The sequence below is a fragment of the Telopea speciosissima genome, chromosome 11, assembly GCF_018873765.1.
Source record: "Telopea speciosissima isolate NSW1024214 ecotype Mountain lineage chromosome 11, Tspe_v1, whole genome shotgun sequence".
NCBI classification, from domain to species: Eukaryota; Viridiplantae; Streptophyta; class Magnoliopsida; order Proteales; family Proteaceae; genus Telopea; species Telopea speciosissima.
In genome coordinates, this window is record NC_057926.1 from 43,988,013 (window position 1) to 44,010,726 (window position 22,714).

Here is a 22,714-nt window from a genome sequence, read left to right on the forward strand (position 1 = left end):
GCCATTTTTGTGCGATAATTTGTCAGTAGAAAATGTGTTACTCATATTTCATAAGGCACTTTTGGAGGTTTTTTGAACTGCGATTTACTCTATTTCAGAATACTAAATTCCAAAAAACAATAGGCCCATGAACTCACAATCCAACCTAACTCAGTGCCATAGTCGTCATGGCGTCTAGGCGACCCAAGGCACTGGAGAGGGTCCAGAATCAAGATGACACCAACTAGGTGTCCGCCTAAGTGCCCAAGTCGACCAAGGCGCCTGGACGCCTACGCGTCGCCTTGATTACTATTCAGTGCCCGCGTACTGTTACTCAGAAGTAACTCTTTTTATTGCTTTTAGAGTACTTATATATATATTTTGGGTGAATAAATAATTCATTACCCAAAAGAAAGAAGAATTCAAGGGGGCCCAGAAAAGAGGGGAGTAAAGGATAAACTAATAAACTATGCAAGATGGACAAACTGAAGAGGAACAAAGCCCTGAACCTCAAAGAGGCGAGGAAGAGGGCCAAAGTAAAGAGAGAGGGAGACCCCAGGAGACAACAATGAACCTGTTCCTTGGGGAGTCAACACAATTGGAGAAGGCTTCACAGACCTTGGTAAGAACATCAAAATATATATAGTCCCAAATCTGCTGTAAGGATCTTGACCTCTGGCTCCTTTTCTGAAGATTGCGTTCCGTCCAAATAAGTTAGATGGCAGCTCCGAGGCAAGCTTGCCCACCAAATCGCAGATAGTCTTCCCGGCGAAGGTCATGTCCACCCAAATCCATTCCCTTGAGAAGGGGAGGATTCTCCTGTTCCTAGTACTTAACATATTCAAAAGCTCTTGTAACTGAATTTCTAACTTATTGAACCCTATCTAATGACACAAATCCTAACCCTAAAATATTCTGTAATGTAGTATGTCACTTCAATTAGATTTCTTCTCTCCCTTTTCATATTCATTTCCTTAATCAATTCAGATCTTTAACATATGCCTTCGGCTAACCATGTGAACTTGTATAAAATTCAGTGCTCTTGCTATGCATCATATATATTTATATATATATATATACGTATTTCCACATATTATTGGAAAATTAAATAGTATGTCATATTTCTGATGAATGTTTTGGTAGAATCCTTCTTGAGTGCTGATATTAACCTCAAGTTTGTCTTCTACTTATGTGAAGCCCTGAATGTTTCTATGTGTACCCTTCTCTCTGTGTGTGAGTCTATTACTCCAATTTTCTCTGTTTGTAGATGAAAGCTCTGCTTTAGATGCCCTGCAAACTTTAGCAGATTTATCTTTAATGATGCCATCGTCTACGATTGAATCCGGTAAGCATTTTCTGCTTTTTGTATTTAATTTGTCAAAAAAAATTTCTTTTAAACATATTAGATTTTCTACTTTTTAAAGGTGGTTTGCTTTTGTTATTCATTGAAAGTTGCATTGTTCTCCTTTTAATCGAAACATTCATTATGGGAGTAAATTTTCTTTGCTTGGGGGCATAGTTGTCAAGGCATTAGGTGATCCAAGGCGTTCGAGGTGCTTCCTAAGCGCTTAGGCGACGCCTTGGCGGTCTAAATCGCGTTCCATTGTTATTAATATATCAGTTATATACTTGCATTTACTACTAAAATAGTTAGCATAACAAATTGCAATATTTTCATAAAAAAATTAATAATTAAATTTACGAAGTAACTAAAATAAGAACCAAGATGCCAAATTATAAACATATTGCAATATTCATTGTGAAAAAAAACTAATCAATAATTTAAGACCATGACAACATATAACACAGAAAACATAGGACATGAGAAGAAGAAAGAAAGGAAAAAAAAAAAAAAAAAGCAAACCGAGAAGAATAAGGAGGAGAAGAAGAAGAAAAGAAAACAAAAACAAAAAAAGACTTACCGGAGGAGGCGGAGGAGATTGCACTTGCCGGAGGACAGGAAGAAGTAGTTGCCGATGACAAGAGGAGTTGCAGAGATGCCGGCAGGCAGCAGGGGAGCTGGTGATCCCTTTCTTTCACCTTCATGATTCTAAAACAGAAAACATAGGACATGAGAAGAAGAATGAACGGAAAAAAAAAAAAAAAAAAAAAAACAAACTGAGAAGAAGAAGAAAAGAAAAAAAAAACATACCGGAGGAGGAGGAGGAGGTTGCACTCACCGGAGGATGGGAAGAAGTAGTTGCCGACTAGCTGGAGGAGTTGCAGAGATGCCGGCAGGCAGCAAGGGAGTAGGTGATCCCTTTCTCTTGCTTCACAGTTCTAAAACAGTACAAAGGACATGAGAAGAAGATAGAAAGGAAAAAAAAAAAAAAAAAACAAATTGAGAAGAAAAAGCAAAAAAACTGGAGGACATGAGAAGAAAGAAGAAAAAAAAAAAAAAAAAAAAACCTAAAAAGAAGGGAAGAAAAAGAAGTGATCACCGGAGGAAGCAAGGAAGCCGGAAGAAGGGAAGAAGAACTTTCCAAGGGCGGAGGATTGGAGGAAGACGCAGGTCCTTTTTTCACCCTAACGCAAGTCACAAGCCCTTTTCTATTTTGTCACCCTAAATTTGATTTTACCCCCTTTTTTTGTTTTTTTTTTTATATCTGATGATCCAATGTTGCACTGGTGTATTTAAACCTGTACTCGAAACAAATCAAATTCTTATAAACAGAATCTTTAAATTTGAACAAATCAAAAGAGTAAAAAGAGAATCTTGAAAATAACTCAATAAAGTGACCACCCAGCCTTCAAGGCGTCCAAGGTGGCGCTTAGGCGACGCCCAGGTACCCAAAGCGGTCACCTATGTGTGTTTACCAAAGCGGTTACTCGCCCAGCCCTTAGGAACCCGCTTGGACGCCTAGATGATGCCTTGGCAACTATGATTGGGGGAAAATTGTTACAATTTTATTTAAAGCATATACATCTATATGTGGAGATCTATCAGATCTTGTTATCCTACTTTGTGCAGAGGTGGAACATGTAATCGAACTGAGAAAGGTTTATGGATTGAATCTTTCTTGGGGAAATTATGGTGGGATGTGGTGTTGGCCTGTTGCTCCTGTTGTCAAGAGAGGCTGTTTTCTTTTGCAAGTCACCCTCTGTGCTATATTATGCTGCCCTATAGGAGGAACATAATGTTAGGTCGTTTGTAGATGAAGAATTACCAATGGTCCCTTCCCTGGATAGCCCTAATCAATCGGCCTGCATCTCAGGCAGAAGTATTTCTAATAACATCCTCTTTTGTTCAGAAATTGTTTGGGGTTTTGACCGTAAATCGTAGTCCCCTGCTTCTCTCATGAAAATTGACATCCATAAAGCATTTGATTCCTTCTGTTGGGATTTTATTTGTTATGTCATGACCTAGATGGTCTTTGCCCCCATCTTCACCTGTTGGATTCAGTCATGTATCTCCTCCCCTCACTTCTCGATCCTCGTCAATGGCTCCCCTGCTGGGTACTTCCCTTCCAAAGTTGGTATTCAGCAAAGGCCGCAAGGCTGCCCTCTATCTCCTATCCTCTTTTCTCTTGCTCTTGAGGTCCTCTCTAGAAGCATTCCATCCAAAACTGGCCAACATCTAATCTCCTCCATCCCCAAATGCAAGGGCCTCAACCTCTCCCATCTTGCCTTTGCAGCATAGTTACCAAGGCGGCAAGGCGACCATGGCGTTTTAGAGGGGCCAAAATCAAGGCAGCAAGGCGTCCAAGACGACCAAAGAGCCTGGATGCCTTGATAACTATGCTTGCAGATGATCGCATGATCTTCTCTAAGGCCTCCCACTCTTCCATTGCCTCCATCATGTCTTCCCTCTAGATCTTTGAGAGCCTCTCGGGCCTCCGCATTAATCTTTGAAATCTCATATCTTCCTCTCAGGCATCTCTGATTCTGATGAGTAGTCCCTCCTTCACTTTATGGGATTCTCACTAGGTACTCAACCTGTCAAGTACCTCAGTCTTCCTCTTATTCCTGCTAGATTGACTGGTCATCACTGTACCCCTATGTTAGACCTCATTCAAAAAAGGCTTTAGCTTTGGAAGGGCAAACTTCTTTCCTATGCTGGTAGGATTGAGTTGATCAGATCAGTTGTTCAATCCTCTTACATCTATTGGTGTGATATCTATGGTCTCCCCACTTCCACCATTAAAGCCATGGAATCTCTATTGTGTTTTTCTCTGGAAAGGGAAAGATTCATCTGAATTCCTCCACCCAATCAGCTGGAAGAACATTTGCCTCCCAAGATCTAAGGGTGGTCTTGGTCTTCGCAGGATCCGAGACTGTAATATTGCGGGAATCCTCAATCTGATCTGGTAAATCTCCACTAAACATGATTCCATCTAGGTCAATTGGATCTATTCCTACCTTATCAAGAAAGACTCAATTTGGACTGCCCCCATCCTGCAGTCCCCTCCTGGGCTTGTGCAAAATCCTTCTCCTCCGTCCCTTGGCTCTTCGAGCTACGGTCTTTGTGATTGCTGATGGGACCTCTACCTCCCTTTGGCTTGACCCCTGGCATCCTTTAGGAATCCTTTACACAATCATAGGTGTCCAGTCTGTCTACTCCTCTGGTATCCCCAAATTTGCTCTTCCCTCCTCTATCATCTCTAATGGTTCTTAATCCCCCCCTCCCCCTTTCCCCTCTGTCTCACCCAGGTCTGGGCCTCCCTCCCCCCCCCCTCTTGCTTGGACAAGGTCTCTTGGCTCCCTTCCCCTAATTGCTTATTTAGCTCCAGTTCTATTTGGGACTTAGTTAGGTATCATGCCCCCACTGCTCCCTGGCATAAGTTGGTTTGGTTTAAAGGTCACATCCCCCACCGTAGTTTTACTGTCTGGAGAATGCTTAATCATTACCTCCCCACCCAATCCTTTCTTCGATTCCGCCGCCATGTCCCGGCCCTCCCCCCTTTTGTATCCTTTATTGGAATCGAATAGAGGACATTGACCATCTTTTCTTTCCTTGCCCCTTTGCCTCTTCTTGATGTAGGTTCATCATAGAAATTGGCTTATTTCTTTAGAAATAGGCCTAGGGTTGGGTTATATACATGTTGGGCCTATGTTCCCAAGGGGTTTATATGTATTAGGCCACTTTAATGAGCCTAAACTAAGGGTATATAGGTTGCATACGGGATTAGCCCAATACTTAGTTTATTTTTATGTTTTTTAATTGAACCGGTTCAAATGCAACTGGTTCAATTTAAGTGATCATGTGATGTAAGTTAGGCTGGATTAGGACTCTATAAGTCCAGCCATGTTTTGAGTCTATTTCCTTTAGTATTCTAGTTTCCTAGTCAGTTTAAGTTACCTAATAGGTTAGGGATAGGGTTAGGCCTTTCCTTTTTAGTGTCTAAGTCTATTTTTGAGTCTTCTATATAAGTTTATAAGGGAGGCTAGCATTGAATACGAATTTTGATTAATAAAAACTCAGCTTTATGCTTGCTGCCTTTGTTGCTGCTGTTGCTCCTTGAGAGTGTTGCATCCTTGTGGGTTTATCAAGGTGGAAAGGGTGGGTGGACTCCTACGACTCCTTGCATCTGCTTATGATCGGGAGGTCCTCTTCAATCAATTCTCAAGCTCCTACTGCTGTTGATCTTCAAAACCAATGAGTTATTTAATTTTCTGCAACTATCTTCTTCTCCTTATTCCTTACAGTCTACCCTAATCATTCTCCAATCGACCTCCATTAATCCTATCTCCATTAAACCCTAATTTCCCAATTCAGATCAATTTCCCCATTAGTTTATCATCAAATTTCAACCACAGTACCCCCACTGCCCTACCTATACTCGATCCAAAACCCTGCCCTAAATTCCAATTAGAAACCCTAAATTCAGCCTATTTCCTAATTCCTAAAACCCGAAACCCTAACCCTAATTCTGCAGATTTTTCAAACTTAACCAAATCCAATTATTTTTATCCCATAATAACCCCCTAGACCTGTATATTAAAGCCATATAAGACTCATTCCCAAATTCCCATCCTAAACCCTAGAATTAATCTAAATCCTAGTGTTGTCCATTTGAACCAGCAACCCCTTTTGCTATTGGTCCTGTTGTCTGGGTCCTAGTAGGTCTCCTACCTATCTAGGACTACATTACTTCTATTTGGAAAAAAAGCTTTACATTCCATTTTGGCCCTGCTGTAGGAGACCTTTATCCTTTACTCGAGAATGGCTTTGGCTGGACATGACTTTTTCTAGCAGCACTATTTGTGATATCTCAGGGAAGCTTCTGTTTGGGGCTGCTATTCCGCATATTTGGATGGAGCGCATTCTTCGAAGATGGACATCCTACTCCCGGTCTCTCGACATGATTTGGAAAGCCATCTTCTTCGATGTTAGCTCTAGGTTCCAGATGCTCCCACATGGTTTTCTTATTGATTCCCCAAGGAGCATGCATATTATTGTTTCCTGTGGTTTACTGCTTTCTTTTCTTCTGCCTGCTGCCTCCCCTCTTTAGGGCTTCAGGCTTTGTATAATTCCCCTCCCCCCTTTTTCCCCTTTCTTTTTCTCCTCCCCGTTTGGGGTTTTGGTAATGAATTATTTGTTCGCCAAAAAAAAAGAAGAATTACCAATTTCAGTGGTAGTGCAAAAGATCATGACTAGAGTTGCAAACTAGGCAGCTGCTGATTTTCTTTTTCATATTCATCGCTTTTAGTTTCCTGTTTCATGATTGGTCCCAGATTATCATATCAAATCATCAGTTGAGGAAGTTTTCAATGTGTGGCAGCTCCCTTCACTGGGTTACGGGAAACTGAATTTGAAGGGGATTTCTTAGGATTCAGATCTGTAGGGTATAGCAGTAATTAGAAACACAACTGGAACGATTCATAAAGTTTATAGGGTCCTACAGGAGTGGGTGATTCTGCGACTCTAGGAATCTACCATTGAGAGGGGAATCAGAGTGGGCTATTCCAGCATATAATAATAGGAGGTGCAGCAAATGTCATCAGGTGGCTGAAGTGGAGGAGTGATTGGCCCTGAAAAGTTGCTCATTTGATTAAGCAGGTGACCCATCTCGCCTCTAATGAATATTTCATTTATTTGGAAGCCAAGAGAATTTAATGGCTTAGCTGATGAGATTGCTAAACTGGACAATAGTCCATCCTAGGATTTGTTTGGTATGTAGCTTCTAGTTCTGCTGGTCCTTCGGTTGGGGATGGAGCTCCATTCACTTTCCCTCCCATGCATCCTTCGCTTCTGGGGCATAGTCAGATATTTCGCTTTTTCAAATGGCCAATGCCAATGCAAGTGGAATTATTCACCATAATGTTTTTCCCCTTGGACTCCAATGAATCTCAGGCCACATGGTAAAAACAGTTTTTGTTCTCTTAACTATAACAGTTGTACCCCTTAATAGTGAAATTAGTCACTTTGGCTTGGATTTTCCCCAATGACACAGTGGGATTTATGGGGTTTTTGGTATGTTGCTCCATTTGCTGCCACGGGGCAAGGTTTAATTTTTTCTGGGGAGCAGTGCTACCGGCCATTCTATGGTCTTTCTGGGAAGAGAGGAATGCCCACCTCTTTAGGGATTTATATGCTTTTCTGAGGAACATTACTATTTTCCATTTTTATGGTCTTTGTGGCAAGAGAGGAATGCCCGCATCTTTAGGATTTATATGCATCAGATTCAATCGTTCAAAAGTTGTTGAGAAATAAAGGTGAGGGTGGCACATTGTGCAATGGTGGAGGTGCTGCTCGGTGATTTTGCTGCTTTGTTCCTGTTTACATATTGGCCAATGTCATCAATTCAATAATCCCCAGGAGCTCCAGAATTAAGGTGTGGTCTCCCCCTCCTGAGGTTATGGTGAAGCTAAACTTTGCTGGTCCCTCGCTACAAGGGATGAGTGATGTATTGACGGCATTCCCTTTCCCAGTTGGAGAAGGGTGCTCGGTAAGGTTTGAGTTGCTCTCTCTCCATCTGGTACTGGTTTTTGTGATGAGAGAAGGATTTCATAATATTTGGTTGGAAGGAGACTTGGAAACCATTATTGCATGAGTGTTCTTCTAACAGCGAAACTTCTTGTAGATTCACCCATAATTAGGTGCATAAGGGCTATTGCTTCCTATGTGAACTGCTTATTTCGTTGAGATATGAAGGACCATGAATGACAATGACATATTTTGGCCAAGCAAGGTGTCAGGAGACAATTTTGAGTTTCCAGGAGTTCCTTTCCCTTGCCCAACTGATCTTTGCCTTGGCTTGGATGTGGGTGGCTATGTTGGCGTCATCTTGTTTTTTGCATATACCTTTTTTTCCTTTTTATCAATAGAGGTCATTCTTTATCTCCCTCCCCTTTCCAAAAAAAGTGCTAAAAATCCATAAGTCCCTTATAATATTGGAAGAAATGGCCGGTGGCTCACATGCTCAAAAAAGGTGCCGTGTTGTGCTGTTACCTTTTTTCAGTACTTACCATTGGGCCTTGGTTATTAGTAATCTCTTCATTCATGGAAAAGAAGGCAATTTTTAGAAAGTAAATTGGATTATATGTCCACTCTTCGGAGTTCAGACTCACCTACAAAGTGGAGAAGAATTGTGAAAATGATAAACTGACAATCTACAGTGATTAGGCATTTTGGGAAAGGACAGTTCTGAGATATTCTCTGCTCCTCTCCAATTGTAGTTTTTGTTTGAGTCAGTATATATTATCTTTTGCAATCCTCTTTTCTTTTTATACATGGACAAGTCATAAAATACTGTCTACAAATAAGTTAAATAGAACCATACAACTGTAAAATATCTTCACAATTTTCATAAAAAGATAACTGTTAAAAAATACCCATTGTTTAATTTGTAAATCCTTCAATTGTTTAGTCAAAAATACCGTAAAACTGTAAAATATATCTTTACAATTGTTTAGTTATTTAGTCAGTTTGGTTATGTTTTTTTTTTTTTAATTGGGTCCAATGGTCCATCAGTCCTGATTTAGTCTTTCATAGCTATATAAATATGTGTAAAGGTCTATAGCCTCCTCCACGATTTTATTAATTGAAGCTCTCGGTTTTCTGCAACTGGGGTTCTCTGGATTCATAACAACTGAGTGGATTCTCAGTACTTGGTGGATTCCAAGATGGACTGCAGGTGGATTCCTGGTATGTACTATCATCTTTTTCTCTTTTATCTCCTCTTTCCAGTATTATAGGGCAGATTTCTTCAAATTTTCATACCTGTGATTCCTCTGTTTTCTTCCAAGTTTCAAGTTGCTTTCTTCTCCGTTATCTCCTTAAATATTGAACTGATTTACTTCAAATTTAATATACTAGTTCCTAATCTTATTCTCTCTAAATTTTTGGTTTCTTCAAGTATTCTGGTCGATAGCACAGTTCTAGTTCTGCTACTTGCTTTCCTAGTGGCACTAGTACTTCACTGTAACTTTCTATTCTGTTATCAGAATTCCATCAAACTTTGCAGGTCTGTTCTGCTATTAGAATAGACCATTCAACATGAATTTTAGCCCTATTTGATTCTTCTATTGTGAGGTATAAACTTTCTCCATCTACTGTCTGTTTTCTTCTCTATTCTGTGATCTTGTCTGTACCAGTCTTTTGCTGGATTTTTCTGGTTTGGGATTAATCTACATTAGATTTTTACCATAGCACCAAGCTACAGTATATAGTCGCTATTTCTTCAGATTTTTCATCAAGTAAAATACATGAATCTAAGCTTTAATACCGTCAATTCCACGACTCACACAAGTTTTCTCAAATCCCAACTTCCCTAGGTATCATATCAGAACTCCGAAGATATTTTATTATATTTAGTGTAAATTTAGTAAAAATAGCTTGAAAGTAGGGTGGTGAGGATTGATGATAGGTAGGTCCTTCAAAGTGATAATTTTAGATACCAAGGCTGTGTCATAAATAAAGGCGAAATAGAGGAAGATGTTCCAATGGTAGAAGTGAGAAAAGATATATATGGGTTAGGGTTTACACCAAGTATGGCTTTGAATAGGTTGGGTGGCAAAACAGGATCCGTATAGAGAAGGTTCAGTTATGTTGAGTATCAAGACTCAGGAATTAAAGTAAGAGAGAAGTGACATTTCCATGCTCAGTTACCTAGCTGTTTTATATATTCTATAGAGCTGTCACCTCCAGTTGACATTTTGAATGCCTGATCTTAGGTAATTGCTCATTGTCTTCTGCTGATTCATTCTTCCTATTTCGTTGTCTTTCCATTATAATTGCAATATCAATTCCTTTTGGTTTCTCTGTTTCTTTCTCTTGTTTAATTGTTGTCTTTTTAAAAAGAACTTCAATTTTTTTCTGTCATCCAGTTTTGTTCCTAAGATCTTCTTTGTTGTTATTTGTGTGTTCAGAGTCATCTGTGCAATTTAAGGAAGGGAAGATGACTTTGGATATTGTTGATAAACCTAATGCATCCGAAGCTATGTCTGCAAACCAGAAAAAAGAAAAAATAAAAAACTCGACTCCTAAAGAGAAAGTGCATCAGTCAACTTTTGGAGTTGAAGTTGCTGCCCAAAGAAGTGCTAAGCGAGGGAGGAGCTCAGGTCTCAATATTACTGCTCCTTCTGAAGCAAAGCAACCAGCTTTCCAGTCTAGCCCAATAATGGGGAAAAGGAAACGCAAGTCCTCGTTATCAAAGGTAAGAATTTGGGGTTGGGTGGCCTTTCAACATTTCCTGGGTGCAGGGCATTTCCTTTATCTTGTTCCTTTTCCTTTTCTCAAAAATTCATTTCATTACTTATCAGACAGGAAGGGAAAAATATAATTTACGCAAAAAAGAAACATTAGATACTAAAGTAGATTGGATTTTGCTTCTATTAAAGCTGTGACAAAACGTGAGCAACCAACCACAAGCTGTGAAGAATAAGATAACTGAGAGAGAGAGAGAGACTTGTGGAACCACGATAGATTCTACCTTTCTATTGTGGACTGCCTTTGATTTATTTATAATAGCAAAACAACTAGGTTCTTAGTAGGTTCCTACTTAATTACAATCAAATAGGGAAAGAACAAAAGCAACTATAAGACTTAACTAGCTCTAAGAGACTCAACTCACTACACGATGGGGGATGGGGCTACTTCCCCCATCGTGAACAGTATTTAATACTCCCCCTTAAGCTGGAGTATATATATCACAGGCTCCAGCTTGGACCAACAAAATCATGTATTAAAAGTATCACCAGTCTTGAACATATAGAGCAGTCGCAGATGCCAGTAAGAATAGAGAGAACTTCATTCTGGTAGCAATATCAACTCAAACACACCAATCATCCGATAAAAAATCTTGTGTCGAATAAACCCAGCACAACAATCAGCAACGAACAAAATATGTGGTGGAGAACACCAATCCGCAATCCAAAAGTATCAGATCAGCAACACCAACACCAACACCATAAGCTCTTCCCAAGGAAAGTAAGTAGTAATCTTCCCAAAGAAGACAGATAAAATTGCAGCATCCAACAACTGCATCATAAGCCCTTCTCAAGGAAGGTAGGTGGTAAGCTTCACAAAGAAGACAAATAAAAGTTCAAATATTAATACACTTATGAACCTCAAATGGGGGGTCATAGATAAAATTGCAGCATAGGTTACTGCGAACCTAGTAAAAGTGCAGTATAGGTCACTGTGAACCAAGTAGCCACATCAGGCTGTTGGAGACCAAATAACTCAGCATACGGTTGTTGTGAACCACTCAACGTAAGGTTGTTTTGATCCAGACAACATAAGGTTGCTATGAACAATTCATAAATTGCATTGTTGTGAATACCCAAAATCTATCTTCATAGATAAAATTGTTGTTGAGAACATGAAAAAAAATAATAATAATAATCTCAATTGATGAGCATAGATGACATGAACAGATAATCTTCAATTGATGACTTAAGCATATAAGAATCTCCAATCTCCCCCTCACATGTAGCATTCCATCTTTACATGTGGACAAATAATGCTTAAAATGCAATAAAGAATATTCCACCATCATATGGCAACAATAATCAGCATCACGAAGGTTGAGCATCACAAAAGAATCCCATAATCAATAGCAGCTGTGAATGAGATCCCAATAATAATTTCCAATCTCCCCTTCACGGTAGCAAATTATCTCCATGCAGGTACCAATCTACAAAAAAAAATAGCAAATCCCATACTAATGTGATCTTGGGCCCACCATAGCAATAATATGGCAAATATATAACCCAAGGCAATTCTGTAAATTCTAGCCACACTTATGGGCCCACCCAAGCAAGATAAGACTTAAATCAAGATCTTAGTGGGAAAATCGTTAATATAGCAAAGATAACAAAAGGGCTGGTGGCAGAATTGTAAATATAAAAAAGGCCGTACCCAGTGCACAAGGCTCCCGCATTTAGCAGGGTCTGGGGAGGGTCAAATGTACGCAGCCTTACCCCTGTTTCCAAAGAGGCTGTTTCCAGGACTTGAACCCGTGACCAAGCGTTCAGCAATTGAGCACTTGACCAACGCGCCAAGCACGACCTTCGGAGAATTATAAATATGTCAATGTTAATAAGGGAATGGCATGACTGTAATTTGGTTGAAATCCAATTTTTGGCAAAGGCTAAAGTCAAAGGGTAAACTTAGAATGGGCTATAAAATATGGACAAGGGAGGATAAGAGAAGATGGTAGGGGTGTTGTGGAAAGAAAAAAAATAGAACAATGAATTAAGTAATCGTAGAGTAATAGTAGAAAGGAAAGAAGTTATGGGGGAGGGGGAGTCGTCCCCAACCTCCAGATGTCACAATCGAAGCACACAACAACCAATCTCAGTTTTAATTCCAGCCAGACCATGAAGTAAATCAAAAAGGGATTTAGAAGTAACCACATCTTTATCCTTCAAGAGACGCAACCTGGGAGATAACTATCTTCAACCACAACTGACACCCTCGCTATCAAGAATCAATATCCCTCCAGATGCAAGCTCGATTCTAAAACCCCTAGACGGTAACCAACAAATTCTCCATCCGACAACGAAGCAGTGAAACCATGGCAGCAAAATTGATTCAACCATAGCACATAGCAGCTTCAAGCTACAAATCAACAGTAGCATGCCAAGAGAAATCAATTCCAGTATAATCAATTAAGCAGCGATCAATTCCTTCAGCAATAGATCAAGAACAAACAATATACGAGACCCAGTTGGGGGGTTTCAGCAGCAACCAAATCGACAATCAATTCAGAACATTGCATCAGCAGGTATGATCGAAACAGTGGAAACCCCTCTTTTTTTTCAGACTTGAAGAAACCTTCCCTCTTCTCAAACTTGCAGATTTTTTTATACCATGTTACAAAACCTGAACAACCAACCAGAACCTGTAAAGAAGAAGAAAAAAACTGTAAGAGAGAGAGAGACTTGCTGAAGCACGATAGATTCAACCCATCTATCGTGGACTGCCTTTGATTTATTCATAATAGCAAAACACCTAGGTTCTTAGTAGGACTCCTACTAAGAGACTAAGGCCTGATTTGGTATGATTTCTATTTCAATTTCATTGGGTGATTTCTATTTCTGAAATTGATTGGTTTGATTTTTGCACCTTATTTTAGTGAAATAGAAATCAAATGGAATAGAAATTCTGAAATAGTTGAGGAGTTGTTTCAATTTTGAATTTGAAATCGATTTCGCTCTTGCTCTTTAATGAGCACATGGCTAATTCGATGGGCAAAGCAGTAATTTCATGTTAAAAATAAAACGCCACCCCCTTCTTCTCCTGATGGTCTCACAACCACCATGCCACCACCAACCCTTCCCAGCCCCGCCCCTACCTTCGCCACCGCCACCGCCCCCGTCACCACCACCCTCACCCAAAGAAATATAGAGAATTTATTCTCAGAAATTGAACTATCACATGGATTTCTTATTTTTGAAATATTTCAGATTGATGCAACCAAAGCAATTTCATTTTCTTGACCAAAATTCTATTTGTTGACTTTTCACCATGGTGTAGTGAAAAGTGAGCAAGGTTAGGTAGGGTGTCTCCTCTTAGCAACGAACCGTGTTGGCGCCCGGATGTGGTGACAAGTAGGCAAGGGTTCTCACACCGTAGATGAGTGTGGGTAAAGAAGCTAGTTCAAAAGCTTAGGATTAGATTAGCATCTTGTAACATTGGATCCTTAACAGGTAAGAGTCTATAATTGATAGATGTTATTAGGTGAAAAAGGATTAACAAAGCCTGTATTCAAGAGACTAGACGGAAGGATAAAAACTAAGGAGCATGGAAACACATCTCGGTCGAAACTTAAAGTTTTGATCGAGATGTCTTGGTTTCGCAGGAGTTCGAGACGAGATATGCTGGGAGTTTATAAACAAAATCCATGGTTTTGACCTGTTTCAACCAAGTATCGACCGAAACAGTTCATATTTCGATTATTTAACAAGTTTTGACCTGAATACCTATATAAATTCACTTATCCCCGTCAAAACTTGAGGAAACCTCGCTCGAAACCGGGACATGCACTTAGTTATGCCAAATATCATTAAAGTAAATCTTTTTACACATTTACTTAAGATATTGGTCATAAATAAGCAAATACCCCCCATTTGTATCCAATAAAAATAATTAAAAAAATCAAATTCCAAAAGGATAAAAAGTCAACCCCCAGTTCAAGAACAAAACCGTTAGGTGCAATTTTCAATTTTTAAATGCTGGGGTTCTTCTCAAAACTAAAAATTTCATAAAACTTAATACAGTAAAATATTCATTTGTTTTGATATCTAAAAAAGTATTTTCATTCAGTGCGATTTTGAAAGCTTTCCAACAACTCCATTCAAAATCGCTCTGAATGAAAATATTTTTTTAGATATCAAAACAAATGAATATTTTACTACACTTTTGGTTTTTAGCAATGTTTTACCGTATTAAGGTTTATGGAATTTTTAGATTTGAGAAAAACCCCAGCATTTAAAAGTTAGAAAATTTTCACCTATTGCCGAAAATCCAGTTTTTGTTCTTGAACTGGGGGGTTGACATTTTATCCTTTTGGAATTTGATTTTTTAACTATTTTATTGGATTCAAATAGGGGGTATTTACTTATTTATGAATAATATCTTAAGTAATGAAATAATCATTTACTTAAATGATATTTAGTATAAATAAGCGTCACCCTTGACCAAGGTTCAAGAACTTGGTTTCGGTACAGGTTTCGCCCAGCCAAAAAATTGAGTTGGGCCGAGATCTCAGCGAGTTGGTGTAAATTTTTTTTTAAATTCGAAGGCTGGTTTCAGTGGGTTTTAGACCTAGTTTGGGTCTGAAACTTGGTACACAGCCTATTTTTGGTCATTTAAATACAATGACACTATCAGATTTTGCAAAAACAAAGTCCAAATAGGAGTTTCACTTCGGACCCTGGGTTGTTAGGCGACGACGTACTAATAAGCCCTATTCTACACATAATTTAGTAATTAAAAGCAATTAAATCATACAATTAATATAAAACAACTTAAATAAACATTACAAATGGAAAAGTGTACAATACATCAATCTTAACATATTACATATATCTCTATCATAAACCACCGTAAAAAATCCTCAAAAATCAGGTCAAATGCACACTTCTCTGTTGAGTTCACTGAGACAGTCGAGTTCTGGAGAGATCTCGATTGTCTCAGTCGAGATATGTACATTATAATGGTAAGTTTGGTCTAAATCTCGATCAAACCGAAATCTCGAACTGAGATCTCGACCGAGTTGGGGTAATATTTCATTTCGCCTCAAGTCTCGTCTTGTTTTTTTTTTTTTAAAAGAGAGATATTACCGTGGGCGAGTTCTTGAACTATGCCCTTGACAACTATGATTCTTAGTACACTATACAAGATCATTTAGTGTACAGTTGTAAACTTGGGTCAGTAATCACAAGTACCAATTGTTTTTTTGTGAAAATAGTTCATGCATTGTGTTTAGAATGTCAAAAATAGGCTGTATAGAAACAACTAGTGCAAAAAAGGCATTTCTGGGCCTTGAAACCACCAATTCAAATTGGTTGGGAAAAATCCCAGGTTTTGACTAGTTCTGACCAAATCTCAGTTTATGGCTGGTTGAAACCAAGATTTTGAACCTTGCTAAGGAGTTGGACGACTATAAAGTATATGGGGGATAAAAGTAATAGAAGTGAAGTGGGCATAGTAGTAGATAAAAATTTAAAGAATGATGTGGTGGATGTTAAAAGATTCGAAGATGGGATTATATCCATCAAGCTTGTGTTGGAGAAAGACGTTGTCAATATAATTAGCGCTTACCCACCTCAAGTACAATCTTGGGAACATATGAATGGATTAATGCAAGGTTTTCGTCATGGAGAAAAGATTGTTATAGGGGATGATCTAAACGAACATCTTGGGAAAAATCATACAGGGTATGAAGGTGTACATGGAGGATATGGTTTTGGAGAGAGGAATGAGGAGGGGATCTCAATTTTAGATTTTGCTGTGGCTTATGATTTATCCATTGTAAGCACTTACTTTGAAAAGAGTGAGGAGCATTTAGTTACCTTCAAAAGTTGACATCAGAGTAGCCAAATAGATTTCTTCCTGACTAGAAGGTCTGATAGATTGCTATGTAAGGACTATAAGGTTATACCAGGGGACAACCTAACCACACAACATAAATTAGTGGTTATGGATATGTGCTTACTACATAGAATTGTAAGAAAGATGAGCTTACTTTTCATAGGATAAGGTAGTGGAGCTTAAAAGAGGATACTTTGAAATCATTTACTAATGAAGTGGTCAAACAAGGAAAGTGAGACTTTGAGGGAGACACTAATATGATGTGGAATGAGATGACTACTTGCGTTAAGAAGGTTGTTAAAGATGTCCTAGGTGAATCAAAAGGAAAATGTCATTCCTCTAGAGAGACTTGGTGATAGGTTGATGAGGTTCAAATGGCCATTAAGACTAAGAAAGCTAATTTTAAGACATGTCAAAGAACTAAGGATGTTGAGGATCTACAAAAGTATTAATTTCCCGAAATGAAGCTAAGAAGATTGTGGGAAAAGCACGGGCGAAAAAATATGAAGATCTTTATAACAATCTAAGCACAAAAGAAGGGGGAAAATCTATTTATAAGATTGCTAAAGTGAGGCAAAGGAAGAGTAGAGATCTCGACCGTGTTAGATGTATTAAAGTAAAGCTGGTAAAGTACTAATAAGGGATGAGGACATTGAGAAGAGATGGGAAGGTTATTTTTGTAACCTACTAAATGAAGACATTTCAAGTAATAGTATTCCGAAAGACTGCATTATCCATCAAGACACCACATGTCGTAGATATATACAAAGAATTAGGGTGTCTAAAGGCCTAGATGAGATTGCAATAGAAGCAAGGTTCAAAATCTCGCGAAATTTCGACGATATTTCGCCAAATTTCGTATATTTCGAGCTGTCCGAGATACGATACAAATCCGAAATGGAAAAATACCATATTTCGATGATATCTCGTGAGATATCGACGAAATATCGTGGACTCACGATATATCGCGAGATATTGAAAAAGTCACTAAAAGTGTCACGTGCAATATTTCGAATATTTTGGAAATTTCGGTCATCTCGTTTCGGAAATCTCAGAAATCTCGGTAATTTCGGTAATCTCATTTCGAAAATTTCGGAAATCTCGGTATTTTTGGCATTTTACACCCACAGAAAAATACCATATTTCACGACGAAATTTCGGTATCTCGGAAATTTCGGTCAAACCGAAACACCGAAACGAAACGAGATTTAGTACCATGAATAGAAGTGATGAAGAGCTTAGGAATTTGTGGTTTGTTTGCTATCGTGGATGATTTAACAAGAGACATTCAAGATGAGGTTCCTTGGATTATGCTTTTTGCTGATGATATTGTTTTGGTGGATGAGACAAAAGCAATGATTAACACCAAGTTTGAGTTATGGAAATCAACCTTGAAATCAAAAGGTTTTAAGATAAGTAGAACGAAGACAAAGTATGCGGTGTACAACTTTGGTTACACTAGGAAGGATAATGAGGTGGTGAAAATTGATGAGGGAGATTCCGCAAAGTGATTATTTTAGGTATTTTGGCTCAATCATAAATAAAGAAGGTGATTAGAAGGATGATGTTTCACAGAGAATTAAAATAAGATGGATAAAGTGGAGAGGTGTGTCTGGAGTGTTGTGTGATCGGCGTATTCCTTTAAACTCAAGGGAAATTTATAGGACAGTCATACGACCAACTATGATGTGTGGTACGAAATGATGGGCAATTAAGAAGCATCATATAGATAAACTCAGTGTAATGGAGATGAGGATGTTCAAATGGAGGAGTGGCAAATCTAGGAATGATCATATTAGAGCTGGTTTGGGAGTAGCTCCGATACATGATAAGCTACAAGAAAGTCGTTTGAGGTGGCATGGCCATGTTCAACGGAGGCCTTTGGATGCTCCAGTACGGAGGAGTGATTTGATTCATATTGAAGGAACTAAAAGAGCCTGGTGCAGACCTAAAGTGTCCTTTAGAAAAGTGGTGAGGAAAGACATGCATAGCTTAGGCTTTATATCAAGTATGACCTAGAATAGAGCTGATTGGAGGGCAAGGATCCATGTAGCCGACCCCATTTAGTTGGGATAAGGCTGAGTTGTTGTTGTTGTTATCCAAAATTGAAGTAGAATCATACCAAATGTGCCCTAATTACTATCAAATAGGGAAGGAACAAAAGCAACTCTAACTATAAGAGACTCAACTCACTGCGATGGGGACACTCCCCCTATCGTGAACAGTCTTTAACAAAAGCCAGGGTGGATATTTGCTTTCATTATTGATCTTCTTGCCCATAATGGGATAATCTTGATGACCGTGTACAATTTATTAACCAGCTGCAGATTTCAAAAGTTGAAGGTAATAGTGATCCTTCTCTTGGTGAACATCAAAAGACTGAGGTATGGTGATCTTTCTATTTGTAAATGAACAGTTGCACTTATTTTAGTGAACAGTCAACATTTCATTATACTGTGAAAACTTTTAGTTTTCTGGTCTGATTATAATAATGTATCTCATGTCTTTTATTTTCTTACTATTTCTATGGTGTTTATTACATGTAACGTCCCAACCCGGACAGGGTACAAGACATCTCCCTCACGACCGTCGACTCTTAAGGTCGCATACATTCACATAAACATACTAACAAAGTCCCAGATTACACATAAACATAGCGGAAGCACTGTAATACAGACCATTTACAAACACTGGTGGATACAAGTCTTACTGCCTTGTACATAACAAAAGGTTTAATTTACATAACTACTCAGTCATACACCAAATTACACAAACTGTTCCATCATCTATTACACTCTTCACAAAACTATCATACACATAGTCTTCAAAATATATCTCAAAGATTCTAAATCCTAGATCAGGGCTCTCCACTCTCAGCTACTGGAGCTGTGAGTACCTCCTCTCCTATGTCTTCATCTGTAAAATATCAACTCATATAGGGGGAGCTTCCGCCCAGTAAGGTACACAAGCATTCAAAAGTGCAATAAATAGAGCAGAGAAATAAATGATAAATCATAGAATTACAATCCCTAATTAACTAGGTTGGATTTTGGCCATTTAGTGAACTACCATAGTGCACCAACTGTTGAGGGTGGTTGTCGACTACATACATTCCCAGGCACTATAGCCCAGCCCTATAGATGCGCTCTACTCCTATGTGTCCAGCCACTGTTACCCTGGGGGAGGACCCCTCATCTATATAAACATCATAATAGACTCACTCTACTCCCATGTGTCCAGGCACCGTAGCCCTGGGGGAGGACCGCTCGTCTATTCTCTCTCTTTCAAGACCCTCATCCAGTACTTAACCCCATACTGGAAAGGGGCGGTAGCCACTGGGGGTATTTAACACAATTACTTTAACCAAGCATATGTACTTCTCTTTTCTTCCATTTACTTCTTTTATTTCTCTCTTTCTGTTTTCATACTTTACTTTCACATGATATGATAAATAAAATCATTTCATTACATTATTCATCACATAATTCATCAGATTTCATTCCATAGTCATTAGTCATTAGCATTGTATCATTTCATATGAACACTACATAGCACACAAAATTCAACATTCATGTACTATTGAGTCAAGCATTTAAATTACATGAAACTTAATGATACTAATCACATCATACATCATTTATTCATTTCTTTCACATAGCATGCATGCACTTCAATTTAATACATAACCATGATTTCCCTCACCTTGATCCTAAGATAAAAGTGTGATTTGCCGAATAACACCTGTCCCTCAATGATTACAGCACCTAAACAGTCACCCAAAACCTATAAAAGTAGAATATAATAGGTACATTAATAAGCTTTCAAAATGGTACAGGGTCTGTCCTAAAACTCCTAAACAGAACCCCAAAATCCCCTTCATAATCTATATTCTCTCTGGATCCTGGGTTTTCACCCCAGTTCCACCCCTGCTCGACTCCTCTGTTTCAGCAGAGTAGCAACCCGATTCTGCCCTTCCTCTAAGGGGCCTATTAAATTCTTTAATAAAGATACGAATCACCTCTGTACACTCTAATTCGTGTACTAACAGCTTCATAAAACAAATCTAAAATAATCTAATTTGTGTTTGAATAACTCATCTTAATCCTCTGAAATTCTGGAATTCCTTTGCAATTCTTTGCATACAGAAGCTCCAACACTTAATCACAATCCCAATTTTTAAATTTAATCCTTTATAGACGATGTAATTCAACTGAGTCACAAAACATACACTTTCTAAAAATCAAAATCTTCCATTTTCAACGAGTCTCTGGTTATTAAATTAAATTTTCATTTGCTAAACAGCTCCCAGCCATGAAAATATAATGATTGTATCTCATGCATGTGTATTGTAGGCTTCAGGTGAAGAAGGAAAGAAATCCATTAGTAAATCCAAATGTACTACTGAAATTGCTCCACCACCACAACAAGGGAAAACTGTCAGACTTGCAGAATGTTCTTCTTCTGGTATTGAGGCTCGAAAGGTGGGGGCCGATTCATCTGCATCATCTGTGCAGGCCCCTACTGTAAACCAAATTAACTTTCCAACTAAACTCAGGAGTAGGCAGAAGATTTGTAAGCAGTCAAAGTCTTCTGAGAGTGTTGGAAAGAACCAACTTGCTAAATATGCTCCTTCACCCCAAAACAAGACTCTGGACCTTAAGGTCAAGAATGGTCCAGCATACATCTGTTATTTCAGAAACTTCAGTTTGTTGAGGTTTTGAACATTCCAGTTTCTTTTCTTTTTTTTTCTATAATTTCAGGAAAATATTTCTCATTGTTTGTCATCACACATGCTACGTAGATGGTGTGCTTTTGAGTGGTTCTATAGTGCTATTGATTACCCATGGTTTGCTAAAAGGGAGTTCGTGGAATACTTAAACCATGTTGGATTGGCTCACATTGCAAGGTTAACCCGTGTTGAATGGGGTGTCATAAGGAGGTATTTCTTTCTTTCCAGTTGTTTCTCAATTTCATTGTTTATAGTGAGTGTTGATATGATATTTTTTTTTTTTCGGATGAATAAAAATTGTATTACGAAGAAAAGAGGGGTGATATACAGGCCCAAGGGCAAACAAGAGAGCCTAGAGCTAGCTAGGCATCAAAATGGTAAGAGGACGACCCCAGGAGACAACAATGAGCCTGTTCCTTGGGGAGTCATTTACATTAACAATAGGAAGAGAGCTAATTTTAGAGGAAACATCAAAGGAGATGGCATTCCAAATCTGGTCAAGCGAGCGAGAGTTGGATGTCCATCTTCTAAGGTTGCGTTCCATCCAAATATGGGAGATGGCGGCACAAAAAGCCAACTTGCCAACAACATCACAAATTGAATTCCCACCAAATGTCATGTCAATCCAAACCCATTCCCAATGAAGGGTAAGGGGACTTCTTCTACACGGCCAGCAATAACAGAGGACCTGCTTCCAAATGGAAGAGGTCAAGGGGCAAGAGATAAACAGGTGGTCCTTGTCCTCATGACCATTCCAACAAAGGCAGCAGCGGAGGGAGACCTGAATGTGATGGTGGATGAGAAAGGCTTGAGTCGGTAGGCAGCTGGAGAGAGCGTGCCAAGAGGTGAGACTGTGGCGAAGGATATGCCCTTTGAACCAAACAACTCTGTACCAAGGACAGTGGGTCCCTCTTTGTCAAACCATGTTCCAAGCATAGTTGTCACGTCGTCACGGCGATCCAAGTCGGTGGAGGGGTGTCTAATCGATATATCGACATGTCGCCCGCCATGGCAATCATGTCGACCGTGTTTTATTTTTTATTTTCTCTATTTTTAATGTCATTTAGTATGCTATATTATATACCCTATAGGCCTATAACATAAAAAATCAATAGGAAAGTGTACTACTAATCTACTATGGTTTAATTCATGAAAGTGTAATTGTTAGTGTATATGAATTATGAAAAATTTGCTGATGTGAATATGTGCTTGCTGCTGTTGGTGTTGCTTTACCAAACAAAAAAAAAAAATGCTCTCTTCCTCTCTGTCTCTGTGTGTGTGTGTGTGTGTGAGTGGTGAACTACTGAGTACTGACTACTGACTTAAATAAATCCCTCCCCCCATCTCTGCCTCTCAACTCTCTCCCTCTGTCTCTGTGTGTGTGTGGCTGTGTGCAAGGGAAGAAGAAAGAAAACAGAGTGGCATTGCTGTAATCAAATAAAATCTTCAATGGCTCATGCTGCTACAGCCTACAAGAGGAGGAAAACAGCGGCAATTTGAAGAACAGGGGATGGATAAGAGAA

At 38.9% G+C, this 22,714-nt stretch overlaps 1 pseudogene; it reads left to right on the top strand.

The window, feature by feature from the left end:
* Positions 1-22,714, top strand: part of LOC122644597 — a 97,694-nt pseudogene that overhangs the window by 52,937 nt on the left and 22,043 nt on the right.